This window comes from Rhinoderma darwinii, chromosome 10 (assembly GCF_050947455.1).
Source record: "Rhinoderma darwinii isolate aRhiDar2 chromosome 10, aRhiDar2.hap1, whole genome shotgun sequence".
Classification (NCBI taxonomy): domain Eukaryota; kingdom Metazoa; phylum Chordata; class Amphibia; order Anura; family Rhinodermatidae; genus Rhinoderma; species Rhinoderma darwinii.
The window spans coordinates 41,564,768-41,584,299 of NC_134696.1; the positions used below are offsets into that span (position 1 = coordinate 41,564,768).

The 19,532-nt window shown below is 44.5% G+C and overlaps 1 long non-coding RNA gene across 1 annotated transcript; it reads left to right on the top strand.

The window, feature by feature from the left end:
* The first annotated feature begins 16,138 nt into the window (after positions 1-16,138).
* Positions 16,139-17,795, top strand: LOC142661640 (uncharacterized). The gene is made up of 3 exons (XR_012850778.1): positions 16,139-16,236; positions 17,049-17,202; positions 17,757-17,795. It is a non-coding gene; the product is annotated as an uncharacterized LOC142661640 (long non-coding RNA).
* The last annotated feature ends 1,737 nt before the right edge of the window (positions 17,796-19,532 follow it).

Sequence of the window (19,532 nt, forward strand, 5' to 3'; positions counted from 1 at the left end):
CTGACAGGACTGCCTTTGCCGAGAGTCAGCTGGTGACCTTAAGTCAGGGTAAGAGACCTGTTGAGGAGTATTGCTCTGACTTTCGGAAGTGGTGCGTAGCTTCTCGGTGGAATGACCCTACCTTAAGGTGCCAGTTTAGGTTGGGTCTGTCGAATGCCCTGAAAGACCTGCTAGTTAGCTATCCCTCTTGTGACTCCCTAGACCAGGTTATGGCTTTAGCGATACGACTTGACCGACGTCTCAGGGAACGACAACGTGAACGTTTATGTGTTTCTTCCTCCGACCTCCCATGATGCCTCCCGAAGCTCCGTTGCTTCGTTCCTCCCCGAAAGATTCAGAGATACCTATGCAACTCGGGGCCTCCGTGTCCCCCCAACAACGTAGAGAATTCCGCAGGAAGAATGGTCTCTGCTTCTACTGTGGGGACGACAAGCATCAAGTGAACAACTGTCCTAAGCGTAAGGTTGCAGCCAGAGAACTTCCGCGTCTAAGTGATCATCGGGGAGGTCACTTGGGCGCACAGGTATTTCCAGTAAATATGAAACGTACTAAGATCTTGCTTCCCTTTCAGGTCTCTTTTGGTGGTAGGTCTGCTACCGGCAGTGCTTTCGTGGATTCAGGGTCCTCTACTAATATCATGCCTGTGGAATTTGCTATGTCCCTTGCTATGCCTCTTATTGATTTGCCTAAACCTGTCCCGGTAGTGGGTATCGACGCCACTCCTCTTGCTAATGGTTATTTTACACAGCATACCCCTGTTTTTGAACTCCTTGTTGGCTCCATGCATTTGGAGCAGTGCTCTGTACTGTTGATGCAGGGATTATCGTACGATTTGGTGCTAGGTCTTCCCTGGTTGCAGTTGCATAATCCTACGTTTGACTGGAATACTGGGGAGCTAACCAAATGGGGTAATGAATGTTGTACGTCATGTTTTTCTGTTAATTCTATTTCTCCCCCTAAGGAGGCGAATACGCTACCCGAGTTTGTTCAGGACTTCGCTGATGTTTTCTCTAGGGAGGCCTCCGAAGTGTTACCTCCTCATAGAGAATACGATTGCGCTATCGAATTGGTACCAGGAGCTAAGCTTCCTAAGGGTAGGATATTTAATCTTTCTTGTCCCGAACGTGAAGCTATGAGAGTGTATATCCAGGAATCCCTGGCCAAGGGTTACATTCGTCCCTCTTCTTCTCCGGTAGGTGCTGGCTTCTTCTTCGTGGGGAAGAAGGATGGTGGTCTTAGGCCATGCATTGACTACCGTAGCCTGAATAAGGTCACGGTAAGGAACCAGTATCCCCTTCCTTTGATTCCTGATCTCTTTAATCAGGTTCAGGGGGCCCAATGGTTTTCTAAATTGGATCTACGGGGGGCGTATAACCTTATTCGCATCAAAGAGGGGGATGAGTGGAAGACTGCGTTTAACACGCCCGAAGGCCATTTCGAATACCTCGTCATGCCCTTTGGGTTGTGTAATGCCCCTGCGGTCTTCCAGAATTTCATAAATGAGATTTTGAGAAATTACCTGGGGATTTTTCTGGTAGTGTACCTTGATGACATACTGGTGTTTTCCAAGGACTGGTCCTCCCACGTGGAGCATGTCAGGAAGGTGCTCCAGGTCCTTCGGGAAAATAAACTGTTTGCCAAAACCGAAAAATGTGTGTTTGGGGTACAGGAGATTCCATTTTTGGGTCAAATCCTCACTCCTCATGAATTCCGCATGGACCCCGCCAAGGTTCAGGCTGTGGCGGAATGGGTCCAACCTGCCTCCCTGAAGGCGTTACAGTGTTTTTTGGGGTTTGCTAATTATTACAGGAGATTTATTGCTAACTTCTCGGTCATCGCTAAGCCCCTTACGGACCTCACTCGCAAAGGTGCTGATCTCCTCCACTGGCCTCCTGAGGCTGTCCAGGCTTTTGAGGTCCTTAAGAAGTGCTTTGTCTCGGCCCCGGTGCTGGTTCAGCCCAACCAAATGGAGCCATTTATCGTGGAAGTTGACGCATCTGAGGTGGGAGTGGGGGCTGTCTTGTCCCAGGGTACCAGGTCCCTCACCCATCTCCGCCCCTGTGCCTACTTCTCCAGGAAGTTTTCGCCAACTGAAAGTAACTATGATATTGGCAACCGCGAACTCTTAGCCATTAAATGGGCATTTGAAGAGTGGCGCCACTTCCTGGAGGGGGCTAGGCACCAGGTAACGGTCCTTACCGACCACAAGAATCTGGTGTTCCTAGAATCTGCCCGGAGGCTAAACCCGAGACAAGCTCGATGGGCGTTATTTTTTACCAGATTCAATTTTTTGGTTACCTATAGGGCTGGGTCTAAAAATATTAAGGCTGATGCACTGTCGCGTAGCTTCATGGCCAGCCCTCCTTCGGAGGAAGATCCTGCTTGTATTTTGCCTCCAGGTATAATCATTTCCTCGATCGATTCTGATTTAGTCTCTGAAATTGCTGCTGATCAAGGTGCAGCTCCCGGGAACCTTCCTGAGAACAAGCTGTTTGTTCCCCTGCAATTCCGGCTAAGGGTACTTAGGGAAAATCATGACTCCGCACTATCTGGCCATCCAGGCATCCTGGGTACCAAACACCTCATTACCAGAAATTATTGGTGGCCTGGGTTGCCTAAAGACGTTAAGGCCTACGTCGCCGCTTGTAAGGTTTGTGCTAGGTCCAAGACTCCCAGGTCCCGACCAGCGGGCTTACTGCGTTCGTTGCCCATTCCCCAGAGACCTTGGACACATATCTCCATGGATTTTATCACCGATTTGCCTCCATCCCAAGGCAAGTCGGTGGTGTGGGTGGTGGTGGACCGCTTCAGTAAGATGTGCCACTTTGTGCCCCTCAAGAAACTACCCAACGCCAAAACGTTGGCTACCTTGTTTGTCAAACACATCCTGCGTCTCCATGGGGTCCCTGTCAATATTGTTTCGGACAGAGGGGTACAATTTGTTTCATTGTTTTGGAGAGCCTTCTGTATGAAGTTGGGGATTGATCTGTCCTTCTCCTCTGCCTTCCATCCTGAAACCAATGGCCAAACGGAGAGGACTAATCAGTCTCTAGAACAATACTTAAGGTGTTTTGTCTCTGACTGTCAATTTGATTGGGTCTCTTTCATTCCCCTCGCCGAATTTTCCCTTAATAACCGGGTCAGTAACTCGTCTGGGGTCTCTCCTTTCTTTTGTAATTTTGGGTTTAATCCACGGTTCTCCTCCGTTTCACCTGGTAGTTCCAACAATCCTGAGGTAGAGGTCGTTCATCGGGAACTGTGCACAGTCTGGGCCCAGGTTCAGAAAAACCTAGAGGTGTCCCAGAGCGTACAAAAAACTCAGGCTGATAAAAAACGTTCTGCTAACCCCCTGTTTATGGTCGGGGATCTGGTGTGGTTGTCGTCTATGAACTTGCGTCTCAAGGTTCCGTCCAAGAAGTTTGCTCCCCGGTTTATTGGGCCGTATAAGGTCATTGAGGTCCTCAATCCTGTCTCCTGGAGTTACCCCCGTCTTTTCGGATACACGACGTGTTTCATGCCTCCCTCCTCAAACGCTGCTCCCCGTCCTTGGCTCCCTCGAGGAGACCTCCTGTTCCCATCCTCACCCCGGAGGGGGTGGAATTCGAGGTGGCCAGGATTGTGGACAGCAAGATGGTCCAAGGCTCCCTCCAGTACCTGGTCCATTGGAGAGGATACGGGCCCGAGGAGAGGACTTGGGTACCCGCCCGGGATGTTCACGCTGGGGTATTGGTCAGGAGGTTCCACCTGCGTTTCCCCAGTAAGCCAGGTCCACTTAGAAAGGGTCCGGTGGCCCCTCATAAAAGGGGGGGTACTGTAAAGGATCTGCCAGGCACTGCGGGGTTAACTCCCAGAACTAATCAGTCAGCACCTGAGAATACATCCCTGAGACTGACTCCTGCTTCCACCATTCAGGCTGGCAGGCTTAGGAGTGGGAGAGCCTATCGTAACCTGGCCAGACTCAGCTAGCTCCCGCCCTCGGTCTATTTAAGCCTGCACTTCCTGTCCCTCGGTGCTTGTTATTGCTTTGGTTTCCTTCCTTGTGGTTCCTGGCCCAGCTACAGCTCCTGCTATTTTTGATCCTGCTCCATACCGACCCTGGCTTACCGACTACTCTTCTGCTTTTCGTTTTGTACCTCGCACACTCCTGGCTTGACTCGGCTCGTTCACCACTCTGGTTGCTCACGGTGTTGCCGTGGGCAACGGCCCCTTTTCCTTGCTTGTGTTCCTTGTATGTTTGTCGTGTTTGTCGTGCACTTACTGAGCGCAGGGACCGCCGCCCAGTTGTACCCCGTCGCCTAGGGCGGGTCGTTGCAAGTAGGCAGGGACAGAGTGGCGGGTAGATTAGGGCTCACTTGTCCGTCTCCCTACCCCCTGCCGTTACACCTGCACTTCTTTGACGAGGCTGTATTTTTACGCGTCGTCGTTTGACAGCTGTCAAACGACGTCGCGTAAATGACAGGTCGTCGGCACAGTACGTCGGCAAACCCATTTAGATGAATGGGCAGATGTTTGCCGACGTATTGTAGCCCTATTTTTAGACGTAAAACGAGGCATAATACGCCTCGTTTACGTCTGAAAATAGGTCGTGTGAACCCAGCCTTACAAGCTGCTTTACTATTAAAAAAACAAAATAAAGTAAAAAAGTTACGCATATTTGGTATCGCCGCATCCGTAACGACCCGACTATAAAGCTATTACATTATTTCATCCTCACGGTGAACCCCGTAAACAATTAAATAAAAAACTATGGAAAAATTGCTGTTTTCTGTGAATCCTGACTTGTGATAAAAAGTGATCAAAAAGTCGCATCTACTCCAAAATGGTACCAATAAAAACTACAAGTCTTCCCGCAAAAAAAAACCCCTCATACAACTGCATTGGCAGAACAATAAAAAAGTTACGGCTCTTCAAATATGGAGACACAAAAGCAAATCATTTTGAAAAAAAAGTGTTTTGTGTAAAAGTAGTAAAACATACAAAACCTATACAAATTTGGTATCGTTGCAATCGTAACAACCCGCTGAATAAAGTTATTGTGTTATTTATACCACACGGTAAACGGCGTAGATTTAGGATGTGAAAAAGAGTGGCAAAATTTCAGGTTTTTTTCTATCCCCCCCCCCCCAAAAATAGAAATAAAAGTTAATCAATAAATAATATGTACCTCAAAATGGTGCTATTGAAAAATACAACTTGTCCCGCAAAAAACAAGACCTTATACAGCTATGTCGACGCAAAAATAAAAAAGTTATAGCTCTTGGAATGAGACGATGGAAAAACTTAAAAAATGGCTTGGTCATTAAGGTCTAAAATAGGCTGGTCATTAAGGGGTTAAACATTTTCAGACCTCATGGTTTAGCGGGAACAGTGTTTGCTGGACATTCCTTTGATAGCTTTGCATGTTATGTTAGGTTCATATTACGTTTCTTCTCCACGTTCGGCGTATATGCACTAGGAAATTCTCTAGTCAAATATGGCTAACATGCCATCAGGCTATCATCAGGCAGACGTATGCCAAAAAAAGTATTTTTGGCAAATGTTTGGCTAGAATACGTCATTACCTCCGTTGTAATGGAAAGTTGACTACGCTTTGAAGCACAACTGTATGCAGAACAACATTCATTGAAATGTTCTTGCCAAAAGAAATGCTCAAATGTTAAGTGAATCTAGACTTACTGATGCTCTTTTCTGCAATACTCTCGCCTTAATGATTGATTTTTAATGGCTGAATACCAATGTATATTACATGCTCAAGGTTCTTGAATATGGAGAACGTCTGATACATTTTTCAACAATTTTGTTTAAAAATTACGCCACACTACACTTTTTATAAATGTGACTCATGATGTCAGCTATGTGGTATGTGGGGTATGTGGACCCACTGGGCCGATCTGCCATTGCGGAGTAGCAGCTGGTCAAACAAAATGTCAATGACCGTCACTAGGGCGAGAGTACCTGGATTGCTGGCTTGTGCCGCATAATCAGAAGCAAGCTGGTGCCGGACTATCAGGAGCTGGTTTGTGCCGGACTATCGGAAGCTGTCTTGTGCCAGACTATTGGAAGCTGGCTTGTGCTGGATAACTGGACTCGTCTCGGATACAGGACACAGGAATTGTAGTCATCATGGACACTGGACTTGGCACAGACACTGGACTTGAACACAGAAGTCATCTCGGACACTGGACTTGAACACAGATGTCGTCTCGGACACTGGACATGGTGAGGACACCGGACACAGATGGTGAAGTCGTTTTGCACACTTGACTTGGCAAGGATACCGGACACAGATGGTGAAGTCGTCTCGGACACTTGATTTGGCATGGACACAGATACTGGATACGGGATACAGGATACAACCAGGGAACGATTTGCAGGAAAACACTTGGAAGACACGTCATTGCTCAGGCACTGAGGACAGGGGCAGGATTCTTTTCAAGGGCCAGGGTGCTTAGGGATAGGTTGGTGATAATTTTACTGGTGTGCGCGCTGACCCTTTAAGACTTGGCATGATCGCGCACGCGTACCCTATGAGACAGCCGGGGAGAGACACAGTCCTGCGGCCTCTGGTAAGAGAGGGATGCCGGCGGTCCGTGCCCGCGGGCGTTACAAAAGTAAGAGTATTACATTTATATTGATTTATTAGTACCAAAAAAATAAATATATCCTTCAATTTTGTGATACACAGCCTATCTCAGCTAGATTTATATATGTTTGCTAGGGAGCCTGTTTAAATAAAGCTGGCACAGAGAAAAGATCTGTTTTGCCTGAAGTCTAAGGAGAATAGTAAACAGCTGTTGTAGTAATCCAAATAATTATTAACTCTCATTTCCTATTGTCCTCCTGTGGACTAAGTTGTCTTTATTATGCTGCCACCAAACCAACTGCATTTCCAAGGAACTGTACTGAAAATTTATGATACTCATTGTACTTGATAAAGGTTCAGGTCTTATAGCTGCGGTACATAGATAAAGGCGATCTGCTGCTTTATTTCCTATCGGTAAATTATAAACTGACTATTTGTTTTATGACAAATGCAAATTGGCCAGCGAAACAATGGTTCAGTGATTAGAATGATGAAGGTGCCAACCCAGCATTAAATCTGCACTTAAATATTGTATTGCTTTTTCTCTGGTGTGCTGACTGCCTTCAGCTATATATAGATAATATAGAGAGATACATATAGCACAAGTAAGGGAACTTGAATTTCTACATGCTATACAAAACCATTTACAAAGTTATTGCCATCCTACTCTGCTGACTTCATATAGAGGGGAAAATAAAAAGGGACACTTCCCAAAATTAATCCTTTTAATCCCCTGATGACATTCTCCATACAGCGGTAGCGCCAAGGGACTCACATATAACCTGCAGTCACCACAAGAGGTAGACAAATAATTATTGGTCATCTGCAACCTATAGTCAGGGCTGGCCTTAGGTTGGATGGCGCCCTGTGCCGCCCTCCACCAACCAAAAATGAACCACATATTTAGACACGTACATACTGGTACATATATACTGTATATACATAAAGACATATTTTGACATACAGGCAAATATATATACACACATACACATAGGTAAATATATAGACATACCGACGCACATATATATATATATATATATATATATATATATATATATATATATATATATATGTGTATATATATATATACAGACACACACACCGGCACATAAATACACAGACAGAAACATATAAAAATACATAAACGGCACATATATACAAACACAAAGACACATTCACATACAGACCATATATATACCCACACAGGCACATATATATACACAGTACAGATAATGTAGTAGATGTTACCTGCAGTCCTATGTAACACCACAGACAACACACAGTGATAATTCTCTGAGTACAGATAATGTAGATGTTACCTGCAGTCCTATGTAACACCACAGATAACACACAGTGATAATTCTCTAAATACATGTAATGTAGTAGATGTTACCTCAGTCCTATGCAACACCACAGATAACACACAGTGATAACTCACTGAGTACAGGTAATGTAGTAGTGTTACATGCAGTACTATGTAACACCACAGATAACACACAGTGTTAACTCTCTGAGTACAGATAATGTAGTAGATGTTACCTGCAGTGCAGTCCTATGTAACACCACAGATAACACACGGTGATAACTCTCTAAGTACAGATAATGTAGTAGTGTTACCTGCAGTCCTATGTAACATCACTGAGGAAACACAGTGATAACGTTCTGAGTACAGATAAAGTAGTAGATGCTACCTGCAGTCCTATATAACACCAAAGATAACACACACACACATACACACAGACACAGATAATGTAGTAGTGAAACTTGCAGTCCTATGTAACACCACAGATAACGCACAGTGATAACTCCCCGAGTATAGATAATGTAGTAGTGTTACCTGCAGTCCTATGTAACACCACAGATAACACACAGTGATAATTCTCTAAGTACAGATAATGTAGATGTTACCCGCAGTCCTATGTAACACAACAGATAACACACAGTGATAACTCTCTGAGTACAGATAATGTAGTAGATGTTACCTGCAGTCCTATGTAACACCACAGATAACACACAGTGATAACTTCTTGAGTACAGATAATGCAGTAGTGTTATCTGCAGTCCTATATAACACCACAGATAACACACTCTGATAAATATACCCACACAGGCACATATAAACACACACACACACAGAGACACTATATATATATATATATATATATATATATATATATATATATATAATGCAGTGCACATCCAAGCTGTAGATACACTTTAAAATAATTATTTCCATGAATTAATTGCCATGAATTGGTTAAAGTTTTATGGATTACCATATATGAAAATGTTGTGTATCCCTTTAGGGGCAGCAGAGTATATAAGGAGCAGTATAGTATATAGGGGAAGAAGAGTATTTAGGGGCAGCAGAGTAGATAGGGGCAGCAGAGTAGATAAGGGAACAACAGAGTATATAAGGGGACAGCAGAGTATATAGGGGCAGCAGAGTATATAGGGGACAGAAGAGTATACAGGGTGCAGTAAAGTAGATAAGGGGCAGCAGAGTAGATAAGGGGCAGCAGGGTAGATAAGGGGCAGCACAGATGACTTCATTTTATATGTTCTTATGAACACACACACACACACACACACACACACTTAGAAAGAGACATAAAAAAACTAACAAGCACACACACACACACACACACACACACACTGGAATATATATATATACACACACAAATACAGGGACACTTACCATCTCCCCTTGCAGACAGGACCACAGGCTTCATGCAGAACGGGCTGTGGGCGGAACTTCCTCCTCTGCTCCTGTTTACTCAGTGGGTGTAACGAGGAGCTGAGGACAGAGCATAGCAGAGCCCAGTGGCACCCCCTCCATGCTGGGATGCTGGGAGGGTGCAGCACCCTGTGCACTCTCACAGGTCGCACACCCCTAAGGTCGGCCCTGCCTACAGTAGAAGACACTTTTTTGGAAGAGGTTGTTTCCGGGGAAGGAGATTCAGCCGAGACTGAAAGTAGGTGTGTGAAGTGTTTCCAGTCAGTGCACGTGTGGGAACAACTGTTCCGGGGTGACTTGTGTGAGCTGTCTGCAGAGAACCAGTGTTCAGAGAAGCTGTGCACAGAGAAGCAGGCCGGTGAGTACCCTGAATGAAACCAGAGCTGGAGTTGGCAAACACTAGGCAACTGAGTGGTGGTCATCGCTAGAGTAAGGTTTCCAGCGAAAACAGAAGCTGCTTTGCAGAACAGATAGAAGCGGCCAGATATGCAAAAAGGAGCATTTGGTGTCCAGAGAGCATAATATGAAGGGAGGCAAAGCAATCAGACTCCCAATATCCTGGTTGTCACTGTTGTTAGAAGTAAAGGACCAAGCATATTTTTATATATATATATATATATATATATATATATATATATATATATATATATATATATATATATATATATTTATATATATATATATACATAAATATATATATATATATATATATATATATATATACATATATATATATATATATATATATACATACATATATATATATATATATATATATGTATATACATACACAATACTGTGCGAAGGTGTTTTTTTTAATCAATTAAGAAAATTCAAAGAGAAATCTTAATCAAATCAATATTTGGTGTGACCACCCTTTGCCTTCAAAACAGCATTAATCCTTCTAGGTACACTTGCACACCGTTTTTGAAGGAGCTCGGCAGGGAGGTTGTTCCAAACATCTTGGAAATCTAACCACAGAACTTATGAGAGTGTAGGATTCCTCAAATAATTCTCTTTATGTAATCCCATACAGACTCGATGATGTTGAGATTAGGACTTTATGGGGGCCATATCTAGGCTCCTTGTACTTCTTTACGCTAAAAATAGTTCTTAATCACATTTTCTGTATGTTTGGCATAGTTGTCCTGCTGCAGAATAAATTTGGAGCCAATCAGACGCCTCCCTGATTGTATTGCATGATGAATAATGCTGCATTTCTGAGCATTGAGGACACCATTAATCCTGACCAAATCCCCAACTCCATTTCCTGAGCTCAGCGAGTTACGCTGTTTCCGTAACTACCGACCATGTCCCGACTATGTAATTAGGAAGTGGCCCTGTTCTAGAAATAGGTGCGGGTCCCAGAGGTGGGACCCACATCTATCTGACATTTATGACATGTTCTGTGGAATAACAATTAGAAAATTGTTACAATAAACTTAGAAAAAGAGCAGCAAGTTTGGACGGTACCAGTGGCCTAGCAAGCAGAGTTTTGTCAGAAAAAAATGGTATGGAAGCCTGAATAGCGTTTCTGGAGGGAATGATGAAAAAGCTGAAAGAAGCGCTGGCGGTCAAAAGAGCTGAAGTGGTGCCCCAAAAATCAAACCCAGAAGGACGTGAACTTACTGGAAGCCAAGCTGGAAGTAGGGACCGGCCAAGTAGAAGAAGGTGCTGGGAGAACTGTCAAGTGGGACATTTTGCCTGGAACTGCCCATGGCACCACGCAACAGGCAGCAACTAGACTGGCCTGCGGTTGAGGGGCAAGGTATGATTTGGGTCCCCTGATAGAAGCTAAGGACTTTGTGGGAGAGTGCCTGGTGGTGGTGGCCAAGTTTAATGATCCCAAGTGACAACCATGGCCAAGTCAGTCTTTGAAACGCACTTCCCCTTCTTGCTATGTGTAAGGATCGCCGACTTGGGTGCGCCTTAAAGCGGCTTACAACTTGCCCATTCCTATTGAAGAAGTGATGCAAGTAGACATTTCAGTATAGTGCGAGAGTTGAGCAAGAAAGGAGTAGTGGTGGTGGAGAGGGCAATGGACTGACGTTCCAGCGATACTTAAGATGAATGTGACTTATAACCCGTTAGTTCGGACTCACGTATACATACCCGTTTGTATGCTCATTTCCTGTGCATAATTATCATAAACAATCGATACATTATAAATACATAATAGATTCTTATAAATACCTCCCATAATACCTGTGCAATATACATTCTCAATTACTGTAGAGATCGCCCAGAATACAGTGTCAGAAGGACTAAAAAATTAACAAATCCTATTAATAGGGTATGTTTATTGTTTAGTCCTTCTGACACTGTATTTCTGGCAAATGGGGATTGGTGCTATATAATGTGTGTACTGAATCATTGTATTTATGCTTAATAAAGACCCTATAAGGGTTGAACCTTGGCAAGTTTATAAGTCATATTGTAGACACACACTGAGGCCCCATGCACACGACCGTGTATTTTTTCCCTCCAGTAAATACTGGCGTAAATACGGGTCCTTTGTCACCCATATTCCACCCGTATTTACGGAACCGTTTTCTTTGCTTCTCTTTAAACGTAGAGAGAGATATTGCACTGCATTAATTGGCACTGATAGAGAGAAGAGGCTGCTGATCAGGGCTGGATAGATAGAAGGGGCAGCCCCTTCTCTCTATCAGCACTTATCGCCAGCCTCTACTCTCTATCCAGCTCTTATTGGCAGCCTCTTCTCTCTATCCAACTCTGATCGACAGCCTCTTCTCTCTATCAGTGCTGGACAGAGTTTCCGCAGCGGAACGCAGTGATAGAAAGAAAAAACAGTTCATATGTACCCTGGCCGTTGTCTTGGTGACGCCGACCTCCCTGGATGACGCGGCAGTCCTTGTGGCCACTGCAGCCTGTGATTGGCTGCAGTAGTCACATGGGATAAAACGTTATCCCAGGAGGCCGGACTGGACGAAGAAGCAGGGAGTTCTGGGTGAGTATGAACTTTTTTTGTTGCAGGTTTTTGAAGGAAACATTCTAAGTGTATATTGTGAGCGCCAAGCACGGTTCTCACTGTCCAGCGGTAGTCACTGTCCAGGGTGCTGAAAGAGTTACTGCTGATCAGTGCACCCCCTATGCTCTATCCAGCTGTGATCGTTTAACTCTTTCAGCACCCTGGACAGTGACTACCGCTGGACAGTGAGTACCATGCGTAGCAACGCTCCCGTAATTACGGGTGCACACACGTAGCCATCCGTAATTACCGGAGCCCCATAGACTTCTATGGGCCTGCCCGTGCCGTAATTATGGCCTGAAATAGGACATGTTCTATATTTTTCAATGGCTCGGGCACCTTCCCGTACGAAAACAGGAAGGTACCTAAGGCTACATTCACACGACAGTGGAAAAAATATGGCCATTAAAAACTGACCAACTGTCTGTTTTTCATGGCCATTTTGCATCAATGTGTCTCTAAATTTTCATCCATTTCCAGTCCGTCTGTCTGTTTTTAATGGCCGTTTACCTTCCGTTTTTCATGGCCATTAAAAAAAAGGATGAATTTAATTTGTCAGTTTTTTCCCCCCAAGCCCCTGAAAACACCACAGTGCCATGTAGATAGTGCCGCAATGTCCTTATAGATAGTGCCACAGTGCCCACTGTAGATAATGCCCGATAGTACCACAGTGCCCACATAGTACCACAGTGCCCACATAGCGCCACAGTGCCCACTGTAGATAATGCCACAGTGCCCACATATAAAGTGCCAGTGCCCACATAGTACCACAGTGCCCACTATATTTAGTGCTACAGTGCCCACATAGTACCACAGTGCCCAGTTATAAAGTGACATAGTGCCCACATATAAAGTTAAAAGGTCCTGTCTCGGCGTCTCATAGTCTGCAGCCCTAACATGGCTAAGGAGGCCCGCTGTGCTGCTCAATTTGTCGCTGGTACAGGGCTAGGTGAGTACAAGTGTTTCTTATTTCCTTTGGGGGCATTCTTTTTTAATGGGGCACAAACTATAGGGGGGTGTGGCACTATTTACATGGGGAACTGTGGCGCTATCTACAAAAGGGTCTAACACTTCCAACAAGGAAGCTATGTGGCACTATCTACAAGGGTGTGGCACTATTTACAGTAGGCCAGTTTGGCACTAACTCCAGGGAGTACTGTGGCACTATCTACATGGGGTACTGTGGTACTATCTACAGGGGGTGTGTGGCACTATCTACAGGGTGTGTTTGGTGCTCTCTCCAGGGAAATGTGTGGTACTATCTACAGTGGGGCACTATCTACAGGGGGATGTCTGACACTATTTACAGGGGGATGTGTAGCACTAACTACAGGGCAAGTGTGTGGCACTATCTGCAGGGGCAGTGAGTGGCACTATCTATAGGGGGTAGTGTTTGGCACAATCTACAAGGTGCACTGTGGCACTATCTATAGAGGGCACTGTATGGCTCTATTTACTGGGGATGTATAACACTATCTTTAGGAGGTGTGTGACACTATTTACAGAGGGCACTGTGTGGCACTTTCTACAGGGGGATGTGTAGCACTATCTACAATGGCAGTGTGTGGCACTATCTGCAGGGGCAGTGAGTGGTACTATCTATAGGGGGTAGTGTTCAGCACAATCTACAGGGTGCCCTGTCGGACTATCTACAGGCGGCACTGTGTGGCACTATTTACTGGGGATGTATAACACTATCTTTAGGAGGTGTGTGACACTATTTACAGAGGGCACTGTGGGGCACTATTTACAAGGGGTGGGTGGCACGATCTCCAAGGGGCACTGTGTTCCACTATATGCAGGAGGTACTGTGTGGTACTATCTATAGGGGCGTGTGGCACTATCTACAGGGATGGTGTGGCACTATCTATAGAATGGTAGGAGGAGGGGAGGAGGGTCTGTGTTGCACTACCTGGGAGGGGGGCTGTGTGGCACTACCTGGGCGCAGGGCTGTGTGGCACTATCTACAGAGGGCACTACATTTATGGGGATACAAACTGGGGGCCTAACTTCTATATGTGGACATAAACAGGGCCTAACGTCTATATGAGGGCACAAAGTGACGTTTTCTGCTATTTTACTGCCGCCGTGAGATCCCCCGCAAAGGGCCTACTAAGTCTGTGTCGCCCAAGGGCCCACATAGACCTGGAGCCGGCCCTGGCACTATACATGGGGAGTGTGACTCTATCTATAGGGGGCACTGTGTATGGCCCTCTCTACAGGAGATTTGGAAACCATTATTTTTTTCAAGATATACTTTGGATTGCACCTCCTGATCTGGTGAACAATCACTCTCTTCTGCAATACATTAGTACCTGCCCTCACTTTTCCGTGTCCCAACCCTATGTTACTTGTTATTTTTGTTTAAGGAGTGTTTTAAAAAAAATTATACTGCATAATGAAACATAATATGTGGCCTATAACATAAATATTATTTTTTTTAGAACAGAATGGCATAATAGTTTTTCTATGGATATCTATTTATATAATTCATATTTTTAAGGCATTTTATTAGGTTATTATATGCAGCTGCTAGACAATGGACTCTGATTATACTGTTATGTTGGAAACTGATGCTCAAAAGGTTACTTTGGTGACTAAAGTATTCCTTTTTAACAGAGCAATGAATCCATTGTTTTAATTATTAGGGTTTTGGCAAGGTCACAACTGTCAAGTCAACTTCAGATACTTGGAGGCATTTTCTGCAGTTTGAAGGCTTTCGGCTATGGAGAAAACAAGAACAAAGCCAGTTAAAATCTGATTCTAGAGAAAAAGAACAACATTGTATTTGGCACCGAGAAAGCATTGTATAACCAGCACTTCTGAGACCACCTGCACAAGCAAAGTCACGTTCAGTCACAAAATGAAAAACCATTTTAGACAAATTGTAAAAAACATAGTAGGAAAGTACATTTGTAATAACGCAAATTTTTATTAGCATGTATATTGTAAAGACAACACAAAGTATTGGACGCCAAGGTTATGCCAATTGGCCAACAAGATCTATATATTTACTATTATTATACTTTATTTGTATTATTCTATATTAGAGAATTTACTTTTGTTGACGCAATCATGGCCCAAAATATATTAGACTGAAATTTGTAATGGGTATGTCAACCGATACCCGCCCAGTGAATTTATCCAGATCCTAATCATAGGTTATCGATATATCGGAGAGAAGGAAGACACAGACACCATGCTTGTATACTCAAATATCCTTCTCGGGCATTTATTCATCAATTACAATAATATCTTTCGAAAAATGAGTAGCTTGATTCCAGCCAATAGTTTACAATGTTTACAATGTGACGTTAATTTGTATTTAATTTAGCATATATTGACAGTATGTTTTGTCCTGAACCAATCATAGGCTTAGATACACTTTAGGCCCCATGCACACGACCGTGTTTTTGCGTCCGCAATTCCCCCGCAAATCCATGGGAGAATTGCGGACCCATTCATTTCTATGGGCCCATACACACTATCCGTGTTTTCACGGGTCTCCGCATGTCCGCAAATCCGTGCCGCAGAAACTCAGGACATGTCTTATTACGGGCCGCAAATTCGATGCGGACATGCCAATAGAAGTCAATGGGCCCGTGGAAATTGCGGATACACCTCCGTGTGTCATCCGCAGTTTGCGGATTTGCGGAAGTGTTGCTAGGCGACGACCGGGAATGAGTTCCGTCGTCGTGAAGGCTGGAGACAGTGCAGGAAAGCAGCAGAGAGCAGCAGAGAGCAGCATGGCTTCAATTAGCGTGGAGAAACTAATCATCCTGGTCCAGCACAAGCCCTGTCTATGGAATAAGCGTCTTGAAGAGTATGCTGACAGGAATCTGAAAGATCTGGCCTGGCAGGAGGTCTGCAGTGAGGTGCATCCTGAGTGGGAGAAGGCAACGAACGTGCAAAAGAAACGCATGGGTAAGTTTCACACGTTGATGCGGTTTCTGAGTACTCCTGTCATGTCATGTCATAATGAAATGCCTGAAGTTTTGATTGGTGGGGGTTGGATCACTGAAACACCCACCAATCTCTGAAATGAAGCTGCAGAAGTGCACGTGAGATTGTGGGGGTCTCATGGCTCGGACCACCACCGATCAAAACGTGACATGTCACTATGAGGGTATGTTCACACACACTAATTACGGACGTAATTCGGGGGTTTTTGCCCTGAAGTACGTCCGCTAAATACGCCGCAGTAGCGTGGACAAACATCTGCCCATTGAAAGCAATGGGCTGACGTTTGTGTGTTCAAGCGTGGTGTATATTTAACCGGCGCTGTCAAATTACGGCGCGTAAATATACGCCCGCGTCAAAGAAGTGACCTGTCACTTATTGTGCCGTAATTGGAGACGTTATTCATTGACTCCAATTAAAAGCAGCGCCAATTACGCCCGTTCAAGCGCCTGCACATGCCTTTACGGCTGAAATTACGTGGATGCTTTCTCCTGAACACATCAACGTAATTTCAGCCGTTCAGCTGTCGTGTGGGCACGGGCAGACGTGGTTGAATTGATGTTGAATTAAATGAGAAAACAGAAAACTGTGGCAAGTACGCAGTCGTTTCTGCAACGTCTCAATTACCTGTCAAATATGCAAATGTTGGTGCAGATTTGTTGCGTAAACGCCCCAAATCTGCACCAACATTTTCAGCAAAAAAACAACATTTACTAAGATCTAGTAATGTACACTTCAAATATGTTGATCTGTGATTGTTTTATTGTATATCATAGTTGAATACGTGAAAACACGATGGAACACATGCCGTGACCAATTTAAGCGTGAGCTGAATGACAAGGGGAAGAGCGGAGACGGACGACAGAAAAAAAGACCATACCTGTACACAAAACAGCTGTCGTTCCTTCTGGATGTCATGCAGGTTGGCCCGTAAGTATTGCTTATATACTTTGATCATTGTAGTCTGGCCATGTAGTCAGTGGCGTAACTACCGCCGTAGCAGCCGTAGCGACTGCTACGGGTACCGCGGCATGAGGGGGCTCCACCATGTCCGGAGGCTCCGCTAGCAGCCGCTATGACTGCTACAGCGGGACGCCACTGAACACTTTTATGGGGGGGGGGAGGGGGGCCTGTATGGCGTTAGCGCCATACAGCCCCCTCTGTAGATAACGCCATACAGTCTACAAGGGGGGGGGGGGGGGGGGGTTGTGTGACACCCAGTGTAGGGTGGGCCCCAGTCAAAAGTTTGCTAGGCGGCCCAGTCTTTCCTAGTTACGCCCCTGCATGTAGTGATGCATGGGAGTATGTTAAAAGAGTACGTATTGTTGGTGTGACCAATTATACGGTCTATTCAAGCACATAATTCCCTCTAGGCAGCCCATCGGATAAGCTGCATATGTTTACATAGTGTATTTGCCCTGCTGTAGACATGACGTTAAATTACTACGTAAATTCCCTAACATTATGTTTTCATTTTCCAACAGAACCAAGGATAATCTGGAGGCAGAAGACTCTGATGCCACTCAGATAGAAGAGGCCGACGTCGGTTTGGGGATTGCTAGGTCCACTTCCACTCCAGTGCCTGCTGAAAATACAGCAGAGGATAATCCAGTCGTCTGTGCCACGGAACTGGAAGACGAAATTATACCCCGAGGTAAACGCAGACGTTCTGCCAATAAAGGTCCAACATGTACAGAGCCAAGGCAGGCGGTCGACTTGCGGGTTTTAGAACACCTGGAGAAAAGAGCGACAGAAACCGAAGAGGGCACCTTCTGTCGCGCTCTTTCAAATATCCTAAAAAGAGTGCCAATTGAGAGGCAGATCAGGTGCCAAACAGCCCTAACGGAAGTGGTCGAAATTTTTGCCACACATCCTGACCCATGTGAAATCCATCATGCCATAGAGTTTCATAGGCGGGGGTGTGATGGAAGCACCTTCCGCTCTGTCCCTCCAGCACCTGCAGCAACCGCTCAAACCAGCCAGCAGCCACCATATCAAGCCTCAATGCCACTATTCAGTGAAGATCGACCAGGGTATGGCATGCCAGGACTAGAGATGAGCGAACTTATCAAAAGTTCGGTTCGGCTAGTTCGCCGAATTTCACAAAAAAGTTCGGTTCGGACCGAACTAGTTCTGACCGAACCTGTCACTTACGTGCGCCGAGCATGCTACTGTCCGGGGTGCTGATAGAGTTAATGGGCTGCACTAACTCTTTCAGCAACCTTCACAGTACATGCTCGGCGCGCGGAAAATACCATTTAAATGTAATAAAAAAATAAAAATTATACGTTCGTACTTACTTTCCTCCTGTCCGGCCTCCAGCGATGACGTTTCATCCCTTTCGCCGCTGCAGCCAATCACAGGCTGTAGTGGCGGTCACGCACGTCAGGATGACGCTTCATCCCACGTGACCGCCTCTGCAGCCAATCACAGGCTGCAGCGGCGACATGAATGAAACGTCATCGCTGGAGGCCGGACAGGAGGAAAGTAAGTATGAACGTATTATTATTATTTTTTGGCATGTATGTATGTTGGCATGTATGTATGTTGGCATGTATGTATGTATGTATGTATGTATGTATGTATGTTGGCATGTATGTATGTTGTCATGTATGTATGTATGTATATCTGTGCATGTATTTTGGCATGTATGTATATATGTGCATGTTTGTATGTATATTTGCATGTATATATTTGCATGTATGTATGTTTGCATGTATGTATTTTTGCATGTATGTTGTCATGTATGTATGTATGTTGTCATGTATGTATATATGTGCATGTGTGTATGTATATTTGTATGTATGTATGTATGTTTGCATGTATGTGTTTTTGCATGAATGTATGTTTGCATGTATGTATGTATGCATGTTTGTATGTATATTTGCATGTGTGTATATATATATATATATATATATATGTATGTATGTTGTCATGTATGTATGTATGTTGTCATGTATGTATGTATGTTGTCATGTATGTATATATGTGCATGTATGTATATATGTGCATGTGTGTATGTATGTATATTTGCATGTATGTATGTTGTCATGTATGTATGTATATATGTGCATGTATGTTTGCATGTATGTTGGCATGTATGTTGGCATGTATGTATACATGTGCATGTTTGTATGTATATTTGCATGTATATATGTTTGCATGCGTGTATGTATGTTTGCATGTATGTATGTTTGCATGTATGTATGTTGTCATGTATGTTTGTATGTATGTTGTCATGTATGTATGTATATATGTGC